The sequence below is a fragment of the Schistocerca gregaria genome, chromosome 5, assembly GCF_023897955.1.
Source record: "Schistocerca gregaria isolate iqSchGreg1 chromosome 5, iqSchGreg1.2, whole genome shotgun sequence".
In the NCBI taxonomy this organism is placed as follows: Eukaryota; Metazoa; Arthropoda; class Insecta; order Orthoptera; family Acrididae; genus Schistocerca; species Schistocerca gregaria.
The window spans coordinates 189,768,558-189,787,345 of record NC_064924.1 but is presented as its reverse complement, the minus strand read 5'-3'; the positions used below and the strand labels follow the sequence as shown (position 1 = coordinate 189,787,345).

The 18,788-nt window shown below is 43.7% G+C and overlaps 1 protein-coding gene across 4 annotated transcripts in view; it reads right to left on the bottom strand.

Annotated features, from left to right (window-relative positions):
- The window catches only part of LOC126272310 (lachesin), an 853,630-nt gene that overhangs the window by 327,175 nt on the left and 507,667 nt on the right, over positions 1-18,788 (bottom strand). The window lies entirely within an intron of this gene.

The window sequence follows — 18,788 nt, the reverse complement described above, 5'->3', positions numbered from 1 at the left end:
ATCCCCTTGATTCTGTATCAGGCCAATAAACTATGTTTCAATTTCCTTCTTTTTTGACTTTTCAGACGAACAAACGTAACATTGGTCTGCAGTCTGCATTTCTCACTGTTGATGTGTTGTTGTTGCCGTCTTCAGCCAGAAGACTGGTTTCGATGTCTCCACGTTACTATATTCTGTGCAAACCTATTCGTCCCTAAGTAACTATTGCAACTTACATCCATTCAAACCTGCCAGCCGTATTCATCTTTTGGTTTCCGTCTATACCTTTACTCGCACGCTTCCCTCCGTTACAAAACTGAAAATTCCTTCACGCCTCAGGAGGCATCATATCTACCGACTCCTCCTTGTCGAGTTGTGCTGTAAATTTCTTTCCCCAGTGCGGTTCGGTATTTCCTCATTAGTTACTCGGTCTTCTCATCCATTTCAGCATCCTTCTGTAGCACCACATTTCAAAAGCGTCAAGTCTCTTCTTAGCTGACGACTGACGACCTCAGAAGTTAAGTCGCATAGTGCTCAGAGCCATTTGAAATCTACTTGCCTGAACTCCTTGTCGTTCACGTCTCACTCCCGTAGAAGGCTACACATCACAAAACTACTAGAACTTTTAGAAAATATTTCCTATAGTTATAGTTTGTATCAGATATTAACGAATTCCGCTTTTTCATAAATGCTTTTCGGCTATAGCCAGTCCGTATTTTACATATTCTATACTTGGCTATCATCAGTTTTCTTTTTTTTTTTTCTTTTTCTTTTATCCCTTTTTTTATTTCGCTCAAATACCAATCTGTTAACGTTTCGTTTCTTAATCTATTTTCTTCAACATTACTTAATTCAACCATATTCCATTACCCTTGCTATAATTTTATTCGTGTGCCTTTTGTAATGTCTTTTAAATACTCTGTCCATTCCGTTCAACTGCATTTCCAAGTCGTGTACTGTCTCTGACAGTGTCTTCATAATGGAGCTTTCGCTTCATGAGAGAGCCCCCATGAAAACCGAGTGATCTTAGGACAGTTAAACTTTGTCGCAACGTCTGTAAGATGTTCAATTTCCACATGAGGGGGTAATTTCTGTTAACCACGAACCATGTTTACGCTTCAAGTTACAAATGTTGCTCAATGTGGAGACCATGCGCATCCACGACAGCGTGGATACCATTTCTCAATGGCTCACAGCACTTTTCGGACGGTGGACCGCGGTATGTTCAGTTGTAGTGGGACAGCTCTTTGACTACTTATGATCACACAATGTGTCCAGCATTCTCAGCCATCGCATCAATTTGTGGCGCCATTGGCCTTCGGTCCCTCCCAGGAACAATTCTCAATTCGCCAGTTGATTCGAATTGTCGGATTATGTGCTTCCGCCCCAGTGCGTCGATAATCGCAAAGAGCGGCTGCACTATTGCTGTTGTTTTGCAGAAACAGCTTTACTAGTAAAGCCCTGCTCACCTTGTCGAGACCCATGTTGAGTGTTTGCGACTGTATTGCACAGGGATGGTTGTGTTTCTGTCTTACGTCACTGTACCAGTACTGGCACCTAACGGCAAGTCAAAACATTAACACTATTAAAAAAGCAAATCTTGCGCCACACAAGGTAAATAGTTTTCCTTCTACAATGGCACAACTAGCAAAAGTTTGACTATAACCGCCCTGTACAATGTCATCGGCAAAGGGCAAAGTTTTTTTTTCTTCTCTCTGAACTATAATTCCTTCTCCAGATTTTCTCTTATTTTTCATTACTGCTTGTTGAGCGTACAGCCAGATTATGGTAGTAATAAAAAAGTAACTGAACCAGCTCTTCACCATCTGTCTGCTAGCGTTGTCGTGGTAAGCTGTAAAGTCAGTGCTTTGTTAAGGAACTACGAATCTACCATAGTATTTTATTTTCGTCATTTGATCTTCAGTCTTCTAACCGGTTTGATGTGATCCACCACTGTTTACCTTCTGTGACAATATCTTCGAGTCTGGGTATCAGTTTCAGTCAGTGTTTTCAATTATTTGTTGTATAGTATACATTCTAATCTTCCTACACAACGTTTCACCTCTACAACTCCCTCTGGTATAATGGAAGTTAACACTTGTTCCTCGTTATAGACACGCTTGAAAGGTCAGACTCCACACGGAATTCCCGGATGTGAAACATATTATGTAAACTGCAGGAGCAGGGGAGGAAAGGAAAGGAAATGGAAAGGAAAGGAAAAGAAAGTGAAGGAAAAGGATTATTGATATCAGCTACATCAGGATTTCGTGCGGCATGAGCGGCGACGAGTGAACGTGTGTACCGGGCTGGGATTCAAACCGAGGATCTAATGCTTACTAGGTAGTTGCATTAACCAGTGCGCCACCCGGACAGTGTTTATTGCCACTGCGCCAACTATCTCGGCACACCTCTCGGCCAACCCACATTCCCACCTAGCGCAACCCATCCGCAGTCCCTGTACACATCCTCCATGCTCGGCTACTTACAAATTCCCCCATGAGGTCGAACGTAATTGCCCGTCGAGGGGAATCAGTTATATGAATGCGTCGTATCTGTTCTTTATGAAGCGTCATGGTGTTAGCATGCAACCACAACCAAAATATCTCAGAAAATACCACAGTTGTACGAAGAGGCGGTATCTTCCAATCGCTTTATTATTCAATGGCTCAAATGGCTCTGGGCACTATAGGACTTAACATCTAAGGTCATCAGTCCCCTAGACTTAGAACTACTTAAACCTAACTAACCTAACGACATCCCACACATCCATGGCCGAGGCAGGATTAGAACCTGCGACCGTAACAGCAGCACGGTTCGGGACTGAAGCGCCTAGAACCACTCGGCCACAGCGGCCGGCCTTTATTATTGAACCAGCGTGGAACTAAGCCAAATAGCGAAAACTGACGAAAATCCTCTGACATTTGATGTGCCGAGTATCGCAACCGTTGCTAAAACCGTAACTATAGAAACCACAGGACGTGAAAAAATGCACACTACTCTGTTGTGCTTTCATGTTGTTCTGACGATACTAACCTTAATCCGATGATTTTCAAGCGCAAAACAATGCCACAACCTTCTGATGGCGCAAGGTGGTGTTGTTCAGGCACATGACAATAGTTGGGCGAACGAAGCTGTTATGAAATTATAGAGTGACAGAGTGTAGGAGAGAATGCTAGGTGCATTATGGAAGGGGAATTCTCTTCTTGTGATAGATCAGTTTAGCAGTCTGAAACATTCTGTGAAAGAGAAAGCCGGCCAGTGCGGCCGAGCGGTTCTAGGCTCTTCAGTCGGGAACCGCGCGACCGCTGCGGTCGCAGGTTCGAATCCTGCCTCGGGCATGGATTGTGTGACGTCCTTAGGGGAGTTAGAAGTTCTAAGTTCTAGGGGACTGATGACCTCAGATGTTGAGTCCCATAGTGCTCAGAGTCGTTTTTTTTTTAAAGAGAAAATGATACAGGGAAATGCATAGTTTGCTGTTATTCCGGGAGGACTGAGTGCACAATTGCAATTTTGGTGTCTCAGTAAATAAACCATTTAAAGTGGAACAAATGGATGATGGATGAAACCCAACAAGAGTTCACGCCGAAATGAATAACTACGAAGAGGAAGAAGAAGAAGAATCGCATGGCGATTTTCAGGGATTTTGAAGCTCAATTCGGTTTTATGAACTACGAAATATATAGTCTGGCTTTGTAATCTATTAAAAATGATAAAAATGTTATGATTTTAAAAGAATGCTTAAAAATTAAGGTGCGTCTTATAGTCTGTAGCGTCTTATTGTCCGTAAAATACGATACCTTTTTTGACAGCTGACAACAGACGAAATATATGGCGTGGTTAACGTGTACAGATGCGTCCCACTACAACGGAAAACTCACGGACTCATTCTAATGCAACATCCTAAGTTACAAAATTCCCGATATTTTTTCAACGGGCGTGTTCTCCGCTGTTCACGGCGCTTCACTGGCTGTATCTGAGTAACTATTTTCGGTGACGAAGTCACGATATTTGCCATCTGTCGCCATTGAATTCATTTCTGTCGATCCAGTTGTGGATAATTATGATAATTATTCATTCGCATATGCTCCATCTCACATTTAAAACATTCGCCGTTCCATCAAAAATTAATGAGTACGTTGTCTGGCAAACCATTATACAGATCCTGTACTAGCAACTCTGCTTTTTCTCTGCAAATAAGCACCGTCAAATCATAGCGACATCTCTGTTTTTGTCTTTGACTTTTTATGGTGAGGTTTCTCGAACTGTCATCACAAACAGATTTCACTATCATTCATATTCAAAGTAATCGGGTTAAATCAGTGAAAGCACAACAATAAAAGGTTTTTTTCTAAGGTTACACAGAAATAAAGTCGCGCACGCTGTCACTTCGGCATGTGCCGTTGGTGAATCTGTGTCTCATCGACTATTTTTCACAGTATCGATAAAACATGCGTCATGGGACGCTGGTGTAGAACACAGATAAAATGTTTAAATCGTTATGTTTGTGGAAACACTTCGCCATCTCATCGTGTAGCTGTTTTGGTAGTCGTCATTCACTGAATAAAATTAGCAGAACAACATTACCTGCGTTTGTTGCGAAACAAGAACATTCGCGCAGCTCTGAACACGATTATGATTTTTTCGGAGACTGGATATCTCGTCTGTAACAATCAATATAAATTCAGAAAATAATAAACTTCTGAGACTCAGCTCATTGTGTTTCTCCATGACACCCATTTATCTTAATAATAGCCACAAGGAAGTTGAAGCTGCGTCCTTTGACTTCTAGAAGGCGTTAGATACAGTTACAGAAAAAGCAAATCACAATAGTGGACCAGAACTGTAACTGAGTTCAAGAACTGGTAGAAGATGGAACACTCCATGCTGTTCTTGAGGGAACAAAATTTAAAAATAACATGAGACGTTCCCTTATTACCCCCATTGCGTATAAAAACCATCTGGCTGACGTGAGGAACTCCGTGAGGCTGTTCGCGGATGTTGGTATCGAACGTACGAAAACCATGACACCAGAAAGTTGGTTGCTAATTGGAGAAAAGCGTGCACGGAATTGCTCAACATGAGGTTGAGCCGCACCGTAAAAAAGCGTCTTGTATTTCACGTAAATAACTGCAATGGCGCACTATTATTCTATTACACGATGAGCTACCAGTTACTGGGGAAAGTAACAAAAGCGTATTTGTATATTCACTCATGCTCATAAATTAAGGATACCTGCAGAATGTGTTGCCACACAACGTGGCACTTCAAAAAACTGGCGCTAACAGCAAAGGCACGTAGGGAAGACACACGACACGGTAAGTCCACGGTATTCGCGAAAAGCTGAGACAACCGTTCTGACACACATGTGCTACAAAACGCCACTGTTTCCTGCGCATGTACCCCAACATCAATGTGGGATATGAAGACCATTCACACGTACGCTGGCTGCACAACGGGTTGGCATATTCTGGATCAGGTGGTCGAGCATTCTTGCACCAGTGCCTGTCGGATATCCTGAAGTGACGTAGGCGTTTGAAGACGGGCAGCGATACGTCGACCGAGAGCATCCCAGACCTGCTCGATGGGGTTTAGGTCTGGAGAACTGGCAGGCCACTCCATTCGCCTGATATCGTCTGTTTCAAGGTACTCCTCCACTACTGCAGCTCGGTGGGCCCTTGCGTTATCATCCATCAGGTGGAAGGTGGGACCCCGCTGCACCCGTGAAAAGGCGGACATACTGGTGCGAAATGACGTCTCGATACACCTGAACTGTTACAGTTCCTCTGTCAAAGACATGCAGGGGCGTACGTGCACCAATCATAAACCCACCCCACACCATCAAACCACGACCTCCATACAGGTCCCATTCGAGGACATTAAGGGGTTAGTATCTGGTTCCTGGTTCACGTCAGATGAAAACCCGGCGAGACTTTTTAAGGGGTTAGTATCTGGTTCCTGGTTCACGTCAGATGAAAACCCGGCGAGACTTGGACTCGTCCGTGAACATAACCTGGGACCACTGTTACAATGACCATGTACTGTGTTCTTGAAACCAGGCTTTACGGGCTCTCCTGTGACCAGGGGTCAGTGGAGTACACCTAGCAGGTCTCCGGGCGAATAAACCATGTCTATTCAGTCGCCTGTAGACTGTGTGTCTGGAGACAACTGCTGGCAGGTCCCGAGCAAGGCTACCTGCAGTACTCCGTGACTGTCTGCGGCACTGATGATGAGATATCGGTCTTCTTGTGGTGTTGTAAACTGTGTAAAATCACATACTGTAGCGCCTGGACACGTTTCCTGTCTGCTGGAATCGTTGCCATAATCTTGAGATCACACTTTGTGGCACGCGGAGGGCCTATGCTGGACCTCCTGTGTTTGACCAGCATACAGTTGCCCTAGTATTCCACCCCTCATAACGTCATAAATATGCGTTCTTTGAGCCATTTTCAACATACAGTCACCATTAGCACGTCTGAAAATTTCTGCATACTTACTCGCTGCACCGTACTCTGACATGCACCATAACTCCTCTGCGTATGTGGACTGCTGCCAGCGCCACCGTGCGACGACCGCAGGTCAAATTCCCCGCATGGTCGTACCCCGAGGTGATTTAAACTCGCAAACCGCCCACCAGAGCGTTGTTTCACCGTGTATCAGCATTATCCTTAATTTATGAGCATGAAGGTATATGTGTATCTTTGTTTGGGAACATGAAGTCCATGAATGGTTGCAAATGGTCTCCAGCTGGCCGATCATAGTCATTTCCAATTGATGAACGGTACTTTGCGTGTAAACACAGACCACACCATTACAGTAACACCACGGGCTTGTATACTGCCTTGTTGACAACATGTGTTCATACACTATTGGCCATTAAAATTGCTACACCAAGAAGCAATGCAGATGATAAACGGGTATTCAATGTATATAGATATTATGCTAGAACTGACATGTGATTACATTTTCACGCAATTTGGTTGCATAGATCCTGAGAAACAGTTTCAGAACAACCACATCTGGCCGCAATGACGGCCTTAATACCCCTGGGCATTGAGTCTAACAGAGCTTGGATCACGTGTACAGGTACAGCTGCCCATGCAGCTTCAACACTGTACCACAGTTCATCAAGAGCAGTGACTGGCGTATTGTGACGAGCCAGTTTTTCGGCCACCATTGACCAGACGTTTTAAATTGGTGAAAGATCTGGAGAATGTGCTGTCCAGAGCGGCAGTCGAACATTTTCTGTATCCAGAAAGGTCCGTACAGGACCTGCAACATGCGGTCGTTCATTACCCTGCTGAATGTAGGGTTTCGCAGGGATCCAATGAAGGGTAGAGCCACGGGTCGTGACACATCTGAAATGTAACGTCCACTGTTCAAAGTGCGGTCAATGCCAACAAGAGGTGACCGAGACGTGCCACCAATGGCACCCCATACCATCACGCCGGGTGAACGCCAGTATGGCGATCACGAATACATGCTTCCATTGTGCGTTCGACCTGATGTCGCCAAACACGGATGCGACCATCATGATGCTGTAAACAGAACTTGGATTCATGCGAAAAAATGACGCTTTGCTATTCGTGCACCCAGGTTCGCCGTTGAGTACACCATCGCAGAAGATCCTGTCTGTGATGCTGCGTCAAGGGTAACCGCAGCCAAAGTCTCCGAGCTGATAGTCCATGCAGTTGCAAACGTCGTCGAACTGTTCGTGCAGATGGTTGTTGTCTAGCAAACGTCCCCATCTGTTGACTCAGGGATCGAAACGTCGCTGCACGATGCGTTACAGCCATGTGGATAAGATGCCTGTCATCTCGACTGCTAGTGATACGAGGCCGTTGGGAACCAGCACGGCGTTCCGTATTTCCCTCCTGAACCTACCGATTCCATATTCTGCTAACAGTCTTTGGATCTCGACCAACGCGAGCAGCAATGTCGCGATACGATAAACCGAAATCGCGATAGGCTACAATCCGACCTTCATCAAAGTCGGAAACGTGATGGTACGCATTCCTCCCCATTACACGAGGCATCGCAACAACGTTTTAGCAGACAACGCCAGTCAATTGCTGCTTGTGTATGAGAAATCGGTTGAAAACTTTCCTCATGTCAGCACGTTGTAGGTGTCGTCTCCGGTGCGAGCCTTGTGTGAATGCTCTGAAAAGCTAATCATTTGCATATCACAGCATCGTCTTCCTGTCTGTTAAATTGCGCGTCTGTAGCACGTCATCTTCGTGGTGTAGCAACTTTAATGGCCAGTAGTGTACTTGCGTGGGGCCTGCGCCGCAGCTCTTATCAACTGAAATCGGGGCCCATCTGACCAGGCCACTGTTTTCAAGTCGTTTAGGGTCCAAACGATGTGGTCACGAGCCCAGAAGAGGCGACGCAGGCTTTAGCAAAGGTACTCGCGTTGGACTACTGTCACAGCCCATACCGTCACATATCGCCGCACTCTCCTAACACATAGTCCCACATTGATTTCTGACGTTGTTTCACAGTGTTGCTTGTGTTCCGGCGTAACATCAAGCGGTGGCACGTCGACCTGGAACGTAACAGCCGAGAAGGCTGTGAAACGACGTCAGCCAATAGTACGCTGACTAAGACCGAAGGTGCAAGTTACGGATATCAGACTTTCTTGACAGAAAAAGTTCATCTGCTCAAAATGGTTCAAATGGCTCTAAGCACTACTGGACTTAACAGCTGAGGTCACCACTCTCCTAGACGTAGAACTACTTAAACCTAACCAACCTAAGGACATCAAACACATCCATGCCTGGGGCAGGATTCGAACCTGCGACCGTAGCAGCAGCGCGGTTCCAGACTGAAGCGCCTAGAACCGCTGGACCACAGCAGTTCGTCTGTGCTTCGTACAGCCAACACGTGGAACCACAACGAAAGCGGCAGTAGTAGTGAAGTTCTGTAAACAGCATCAGCAACCCTTGCAAAGATTCTCAAAGAAAGAAGCGTGCATCCTTTTTCCTGATTAGTTTTCCAGAAGACATTTCTTGATTTTTTATACAATTATGAGACCTATATGTTAATACTAAATTGTGATATTTTTAAACCGACCTTATTAATCAAAAAGCTGTTTGCAGGCTGTTCATTAACGCTACTGCTGAGCAGAAACAGCTGCAGGAATCGGAGTATATATACTTTGGCAGCTCTGTTGAGGGCACCTCCCACCTATAAGCAAGAAGCGAAAGAAGTTTAACAGCCTTCTTCAAAGGAAATAAGAGCGGACCGGAGGGAAAAGAAATGGCGGAAGCAAAGTTTTCCAGAACTGCTGATAATGCCCGCCTGGTCGTAAAGCGGGCGGCGCAACTTAGCATTTCAGATTCGGCGCCGCGCGCCTTCTCTCGCAGTCGGGAACGCTGCCAGCATGTGCCCGTTTTGCGCAAGCGCGCGCTTGTCGTCCCATGGGCCCAGGGGCGGCAATGTGTTCTGCCGTGGCTGGCGCAGCTGATGCCAGTCGGTAGGTGTTATTGTGATGGACTGGAGCCAGCAGCTTGTACGGCAGGCGGATCGCAGATGCTAAGTGCGATCTAACGCTCAAATGCCGGGCGCAGGCGCGTCTCCGACAACGCCTCTGATCACACGTATGCGGCAGCATTTCGAGATATACATCTCCCGTACACCGGCGTTATCCGACGAACAGAAGACGAGGCATACTAGTTACAGAGTGTGGAACGGCAAATGCTATGAATACGTCAGCGACCTTTATTTGTATAGCTTAGTCACAATGGTTTCTGAAAACAGCAGATGAAAATGTAGACATAATTCTACTGATATGCGAGAGGACAAGTAAGGATAGTTCCGCATCCTGGTCCAAACGGGCCATTTGGGACCGACCGACCGCCGTGTCATCCTCTGCCAATGGCGTTACTTGGACAAGGTACGGATGGTCGTTGGGTCAGCACACCGCTCTCCGCGCCGACGTCATCTTTCTTGAACTTAGAGCCGCTACTTCTGCATCAAGTAGCTCCTCAGCTAGCCTCACCAGGCTGAGTGCACCCCGTTCCAGTCCTAACAATGAAAAATCAGTGCCCGTACCTGGAAACGAATCAGCGCTCTCCATAAAGTAGCCATATTTTTCTATCGGAGGCAGACTGGGACTGGACCACAAAGACTATATTCAGAGCACTTTGCTGTAGGAACCACATACATATCATGGAACCGCGCTGACAAGGCGACTACACAGCAAGCGGGATTTTTGTACTGCTTTGTATTTATTTTGCTATTTGGGGAGCAAAATAACTGATGATGGTCGAAGTAGAGAGGATATAAAATGTAGACTGGCAATTGCAAGAAAAGCGTTTCTGAAGAAGAGAAATTTGTTAGAGTATAGATTTAAGGGTCAGGAAGTCGTTTCTGAAAGTATTTGTATGGAGTGGGACCATGTATGGAAGTGAAACATGGACGATAAATGGTTTGGACGAGAAAAGAATAGAAGCTTTCGAAATGTGGTGCTACAGAAGAATGTTGAAGATTATAAGGGTAGATCATATAAATAATGATGAGGTATTGAATAGAATTGGGGAGAAGATGAGTTTGTGGCACAACTTGACAAGAAGAAGGGACCGGTTGATAGGACATGTTCTGAGGTATCAAGGGATCACAAATTTAGTATTGGAGGGCAGTTTGGAGGGTAAAAATCATAGAGGGAGACCAATAGATGAATACACTAAGCAGATTCAGAAGGACGTAAGTTGCAGTAAGTACTGGGAGATGAAGAAGCTTGCACACGATAGAGTAGCATGGAGAGCTGCATGAAACCAGTCTCAGGACTGAAGACCACAACAACAACATTGTATTTATGGGATGTGAAGTTCAGAACACAGATATCAATCCCCAGAAGCAGACAGATGGAACTCTCAAAAATTCTCACGAAAATCTACTTTGAATTTTTCCGAGCGTATGTAATATTTTGGAGTAAGGTCCATTTTTCGTCACGCAGTTTGGTTATGAGATAGAATGGTCATCTGTTGCGTGGATTGCCTAGGTTCGATTCCTGGTTAATGCAGATTTTTAATCAAAGTTGCATCTTCTTCAGGCATTTCCGTGTAGCGTAACAAACATAAATGGAATAATCGGTAGCACTCGAAAATTGGTGGTCGATGGTACGATTCTCGTTTTGGTCTTTTTTTTTTTTTTGCTTTTTCCTTTCAGTTCGAATATCTACGTCATTTAAATAAACACCTCCCAAATATATGCTATTTAACATGAATATAACTGTCATTTGAATGAGAAATTAACATCCAGTTTTCATTGCGAACATAAATTTAATATACAGATTTCATATCAATTATAGTTAATAAGGACTGTTTAAAGTAACAGACATTTCAAATTATTATTTTTTCATCTTTGTGCATCTTACTTTTCACAGACATGCTCGTAGAATACGCAGGTTGTCCAAAAATTCGCTTGCGCCAGAAATCGAAAGCCAACGTGGCAGCCCACAGAATCCATCGAATAAAAGATGTTGCTGTAGGGTATTACAGCGTGCCGTGTAGTCTTCTTGTTAAGACTGTAACAGGTCTGCGTTAACTGCCAAAAGATGTGTCTGCTCATGCAGTTATCATACCGGCAGAGAGGGCATTACCGTCGCTACCTACACGCTCCCATTTGGTGTTGAAGTTACACTATTGAGCCGAAACATTATCACGACGTGCTAAATAGTGTGTTGGTCGATCTTTGAAACGCATCACAGCAGTGATTATTTGTGTGATGGATTCGAAAATTCCTTGGAAGTTTTCCTGAGGTATGTGGCACAAGATGTCGATGGACAAATCTCACCGTTTCCATAAATTACGGGCCGTTGGTTTGTGGCTGCAGAAATGATGTCTTACAGCATCTCCGATGTTATTAATTGGGTTAACATCTGCTGAACACATTGGCCAAGACACTACGAACCTTTATTAGAAACCTCCTCAAACACGTGTAAGACGATTGTGATCTTGTCACGCGGACAGTTCTCTTGTTGGAGGATGATTACGTGAAAACCATCAGGCATGAAGGAATGAAGGTGATCGGCAATTGTTTTCACGTAGTCCACAGTAGTCGCAGTTTCTCTTACTCCTAACCCATGTCGCATTATGGTCCAGTAGAATGTCCCCTATAGCGTAGTACTGCCCCCCCCCCCCCCCCCCCTTGATAAGAATGAGTGACGCGGTGCATGATGTTTCGAACGGCATATCTGGACACGACCATCGACCTGATGAAGCGAGAAACGTGATTTATTCCACGAGGTGACAGTCTCGGTGATCCTGCCCTCGCTGCAGTCGTAACAGACGGTGTCCTCGGATCAGCACAGGAAAACTGAGGTGTCTGCTTGGTCAAGAATGTGCGCTGGAGAGTGTGGTCCGAAACATCCATGGCGGCAGCAGCATTGCTCTTTGCCGCGGGTTGTCACCTGTCCTGCTTTACAGAGCCGCTGACCTCTTCCCCAGTATTGAGGCGTTGACGTCAGCACGTTTGTCGTCCACTCGTAGCCGCACAGTTCGTCAACTGTTTTCCATGAACGGCGTCAACAACAGTCATGCGCGAACAGCTGACCTCCTTTGCACTTTCCGTGGTCCTCGATTCCAGCAGGCGCGGCCCCGTAAAAAAAAAAAAAAAAAAAAAAAAAAAAAAAAAAAAAAAAAAAAAAAAAAAAAAAAACCACAAGTCGCTTATGTCAGTGATTTCCTCATTTGCGGCCTGTTCGCCGTTAAGAAATTAAAACGTCGTACATGATGCTAAAGTTTAACTGCATGAAAGAGTATTTAGTTGGTTAGTTAAGTTTCTTGTTACACTGATCATTTCGCACAATTAACCGAAATGGTGTGGAACGAGTCATTTTACATTGACCTTGCAAATTAATTTGTAAATATGGCTACACGTTAAACATTTTTATGTGTTTATTCATTATTATAATCATTACTATTATTATTATTAAACATGCAGATGTGAATTAGTAGTAACTGCCCACAAACTTTGACACATTACAATAATAGAAATTACTCTAGAACTAGAAGGAGTTGTCAAGGAGAAACTTTCAAATTTTAGCTTACTGTCTGTTAGACGTTTTATATCACTGGGTAAGTGATTCAAAACTTCGGTTGCAATATGATGTACACCTGTTTGTGCAAAAGATAGTCTCAGTGTCGAATAATTAATGTCATTTACCCTCCAGGTATTTTAATTTGTATATCACTGTTTCATTTGAACTGCAGTGGATTACTTACACCAAATTTCAGAAGGGAATAGATATACTGCGAAGCAGTAGAATAGCCTACTCCTTCAACAGATGTCTACAAAATGAAGACGAGTATAGTTCGGGTAATTTTGAAGCGTTCAGTAACACTGCCTCGAGACATACAGCCAGTTTCTAACTTTAGTAGTTGAATTACTGTGTTAAACCTTTAACGCAACATTATATCTCTTATTGTGACAGCGTTTTAAATTATTAAGTTCTGTCAATAATCATACTGAATTAGCTGAGTACCCCACAGTGCCTGGGTATGTATTCATTACAATCTTCTATTACTCTGTCTCCTCCTTCCCCTCTCTCTGTCCAACTACGCCTGTCTGTCCGTCTTCCTCTCCTATCAATCTACAATTTCTCCAACTCCTCCACCCGCCACTCTCTGTCCGCCTCCTCATGCTTTTCAACTTCCCCGTTTCTCCATCCCGTCCTTCACCCTGTAAGTCCCTCTTCTCTGCCCCCTCTCCTCCTCGCCCCCTCTATTTCCTCCACTCCTTTCTTTGTCCATCTCCTCCTTTCCCTCTCTTGTGCATTTTCTCTTTCTCCTCCTCCTCTCTCTCGTCATTCCTTCCCCTCCCTCTCTGTCCATATTTCACCCCCCCTCCTCCTCCCCCCTTTCTCTGTCTCTCTCCTTTTTTTCCCTCTGTCTACTCCTTCTCGCCCCTCCGGGTTACGCGTTACCCCCCGATTCCAAGAGGATAGTATTTCTTTCGAAATAGTAAGTAATATATGTACCACGATTGTTGAAGACGATCAAGTGGATTAGGAGAAGATGCGGAACATACATACACACGAACATCAGACAGGCATACGCACACATCCACTTTTTATATATTGATGAATATTGAAAATCAGTTGTTTGTTACCAGTTGAAGCAGTTATATATGCGACGTGCCACTCGAAACATGGGTTAGCCATTTAATATTATACAGGAGTCGGAAAAAAAGGAAACACGGCGAGAATCGCATGTTAGAACATAATTGCAGATGCTAGTAAAGCCTGCGCTGTTGTATTTGACCACAAAAGGAACCCTTGTAACGTCCTCAATATGTTGCATGTATATTTGTGGACAGGATAATGGTTAGTTGTGAGCTGATTATGTCGATTGTGAGTGAATTCTAACGTGAGCTAACTGTTGGTGCTCTTATGGTGGGGCCGGCCTCAGTGGCCGAGCGGTTCTAGGCGCATCAGTCTAGAACCGCGCGACCGCTAGGGTCGCAGGTTCGAATCCTGCCTCGGGCAGGTTAGTTAGGTTTAAGTAGTTCTAAGTTCTAGGGGACTGATGACCTCAGATGTTAAGTCCCATAGTGCTCAGAGACTTTTTCTTACGGTGGGTGCTTCCGCAACTTGGAATTAATGTGTCTGATATTTCAAGAGATTTATACCGCATACAGAGAAATCGAAAAACTATCATACGCTAAGTCACTTATCGGACGAAAGCGTGCGTTGAATAATCGTTACAGACAACTTTGAAGATAAGGTAACAAAAAATTAGAGGAAAAGAACTGGAAAAGCTACTGAGGAACTGAATGCCGCACGCCAATACAATACGAAGGGAGCTCCATAAGCAGGAAATTGCAGAACCAGATGAAATTCCTAAATCACTCATCTGTGATGTAGATGCTAGTAACAGGAAACCCTGGCGCCGAAGCCATAAAACCTGGACTAAGCAGCGATAGAACAAAGTAATTTGGTGGCCTCAGTCTTGTTTCACTCTGTTCCAACCCCTGGCCGAGTTTACGTCAAGAGTGAAACGTGGCGGGGGATCGGTGATTATTTTGGCAGCCATGTCGAGGTTTCCCACAAAGCTCACGGTTACTCTGCGACGTCGCATTACTGACGAGGATTATTTGACCATTTTGGCTGATCGATATGGTACAATGTTCGTTCGTCAATGGTGATGCTGTATGCCCCTGTTTACACCTCCCATCGTCCAAGATTGGTTTTGGAATACGAGTATGGATTATCGCATCTCTCGTGCCACCGGTCACCAGATCTCAATACTACTTAGCCTATGTGGTGTACTTTGGAAAGTAGGGTACGTGATCGCTATCCGCCTACGTGAACTTTCCACTATTTTGCAGCAAGAATGGTATAAGGTACAGAGCCTATACTTATCCATTCCCAGACGACTGGAAGCTGTTTTGAATGCCAACGACAGGGGACGGGGTGTTGTGTGTTCTTCATCATCATTGACTCGCAAATCGCCGAAGTGGCGTCAAATAAAAAGGACCCTCAATACGGCAGCCGAACTCCCCCGAAAGGGGCATCCCGGCCAACAATGCCACACCATTATTTCATTTTCTAGTCCTTGTGTATGTCGGTAGGTTATTTGGCGTCAACTTGATTATACTTTTCGTTTCTATGTTTTTTCTAAACAGATATTTAATCAAGTTAACAAAATGTAATATTAAGCCTAATTTAACGATCAAATTGCCCGAGTCTACGTTACGCACAAAGGAGGTAGGGAAGAGGCTCGAATAAAGAAACATTTAACATATAGTTTCACTTGTAAAATCCTTATTAAGTCTATCACTGCTTCGAAAGGCGCATTACATTGTCAACTGCGGAAGCCAAATATTTTTTATCTTCGGATTACAGTTACTTTTATTATTATCCGGCTCTGAAATATCTGCTCTTTAAAGGTGATACCTGATAATATAAGAAAAATATTGAAGTTCCAACAAATTCTTCTGGCTTCGTAAAACCCGCTGTTTGCACCACTATGGTCTGCACCACTATGGCCCCCACTTTACTGAAAATGATATTTAGTTGTTCTGTTTTTAAACTTTTGTAACTTCATATTGTAGAAGGCTTTTTTGTATCATTCTCTACAGTTTCATAAAGCAGCACGTAACTGGAAAAGGTTGTTAGGACATGCTGTAAATAAAAAGCGCTGTTTCGTTTCGATAATCTTCATACACATGATGGCGGCCTTTATAATTTGTAGAACTATTAATCAATTTCAGGTACGCAATTATTTATGAGACTAAATACGATTCAGGTGTATTTCTTCTTTAGTTCACAACGGAAATGTAAAATCAGCAAAACTTTTGTCAGGAAAGCGGCTTGTAATGATGGAATTTTTCAAGAACCTAAGAATTTAATAGAAATTTAAGAATTTTCTCTAGATTTTAAAGTAATTTGTTTATGTTTTATAATATAAATCCAACTCATAGCTGGCCATTTGTTTTCTGTTTTGTTGTAGATACGAGCAGTCTGATTACTATTACTAAATGTTTCTAAAGTGGTGCCAGGCTCGTTGTAAGGTGAATTACGATATTCAGCCAAATTAACGATCAAATTGCCTGAGCCTACGTTAAGCACAAATGAGGTAGGAAAGCGTCTCGAATAAAGAAACATTTAACACATAGTTTCACTTGTAAAATACGGTATTAGGCCTAATACCGCTTCGAAAGGCTCATTACATTGTCAACTGCGGAAGCCAAATATTTTTCTCTTCAGTACTATGGATTACAGTTATTTTTATTATAATTTGGCATAAATTTATTTCTGAAGTAAATTCTCTCTCGATGTGGATAGTATAACACAGCGAACAGGCCCAATGGTATAAATATTTGTAAATGCCCATCAGATGATTTCTCTCTCCTTTGATAAACAGAACAGAAGTATATCAAAGTTTTCCCCATTTGCATTTAGCTAAATCAGTGCATCTGTCTTGGTAATTCAGGGAACAACACATGTTTTGTAAGACGTCTACCTCGCGATTATTGCACCTACATTGGACACAATCGTGTTGTTCAGTGACATCGCTGTTTCTGAATGGAATGGAATCAAAACCAAAGGTATAGTGATGTTTTGATAGAAATATAGTACAGTGAAAACGATCTCTAATGACCGTCATGACAACATTTGGAATGTTTCAGTTATAGGATGGGAGGGAAGGACGTAATAAATCGGTTTGACGCATTGCGCTCTCAGACAACAAAAGTTTTTTTTCCGCGGCAGCAGCAGCTCGTTTAAATCAATTGTGACAGCGGAGAGAGTTAAGTGCCGGCATAGCAATCAAATATTTCAATTTAGGAATTGTTCTTCCCCGCCTCCCGCAGGCAATATTCATCAACTACGAGATATTCCGGCCCTGAAACTTTTTCCAAGTTGCCGTCTAGCCTGCTTTGCATTGTAAAACATTCTCTGTGTTGTGCCAAGGCGCTTTAGAGAATTCACAAGGCTTTCTGTGGCTCTTCCAATGAAATTCGAGGGAGAATGCAAAGTCCAGCGTTGGCGCGGAAGTGGCGGCTGAGATACCCAATACAGCTAACAGAATTTGCGGTTTTCGACAGTGCATACATTACTTCCAGTTTTAGCAAGTAACTTCCGCCTTTATGCCTTGCATCTCGTGCAGTCCCTTATCCGGTTTCGCTGCGTCGCTTCTCCAATAAGTGAAATTATGCAGTACACTTGATCTCCTTTTCCTTAGGTATGCAGTCTAATTTCTTTAGCACATAAATTACTTTTTCACGCAATTAAGCGTATATTTTCTGGCAAGAAATGCGCTAGCATGCATTGCACTTTAAGTACGAAATGGAATGACTTGTTTCAGTGGGAACTACAAAGTTATCCGGACAGTTTGTCAGTTTCGTTTGTTACTTTCATCATATTCGGAACCACGACCTCAATTATTGTCTGAAGGTCAAAACTATTTTCTTCGCCACAGGCTGTGTAATTTATCGAAACACGCTGACTTTTCAGGTCTAAATGTATTTTGTGTTACTAATCAGTTCCAGTCCGCAGCTAGATGCTGGTCTTGCGGTAGCGTTCTCGCTTCCCGCGCACGGGCTCCTGTGTTCGGTTCCCGGCGGGATCACGGATTTTCCCTTCCTCGAGATCACTGGGTGTTGATGTGTCGTCTTCATCATCGTCATTCATCCCCATTACGGTCGGAGGAAGGCAATGGCAAACCACCTCCACTAGGATATTGCCTAGTAGAGCGGCGCGGGTCTCCCGCATCGTCCCCTATGATCCTCGGAGTACAAGATCTCGGCATCATCAATGTCCGAACAGTTGACCATTTTCAAGTGGAAATGTACTTCGATGCCGTTTGTGTCACATTTGAAGCCAACTCGTGTGACGAGGGGGGCACAAATTTCTTCCCATGCATGTCGAATACGAGGAAATACGACATGTTCCAACAAATTAAATATCTGTGATCGTCATAATGGATCTGAATATTAAAAAATTGTGTTCTATCTTTTGGGAGATCATTCAAATAAAATGTATGTAATATAGAAAGTTTCATTCCGGTGGCCGTATAATCCTGAAATGGTTTGCCAGGCAAAATCGCCCTGAGCACTGAGGCAATCATTTTGTAAAAAGAGATAAACACTAATATTTTGAAATAAATATTACTTTACCATTACAGTATTCTCCATTTTCATACATCCTACGCAAGAACGCGCTGCTGTGCTTCGAAAGCCAAACGGAAAGTCGTGGAAGTTCGGTATTGAGTAAAGTATTCTGGCTATGATGCTAGCTGTATGGTGAGCCCGACTACGTATTTTCAGATTCATGAACGTGAATAAAAGTTTCATGCCAGATCGACCGC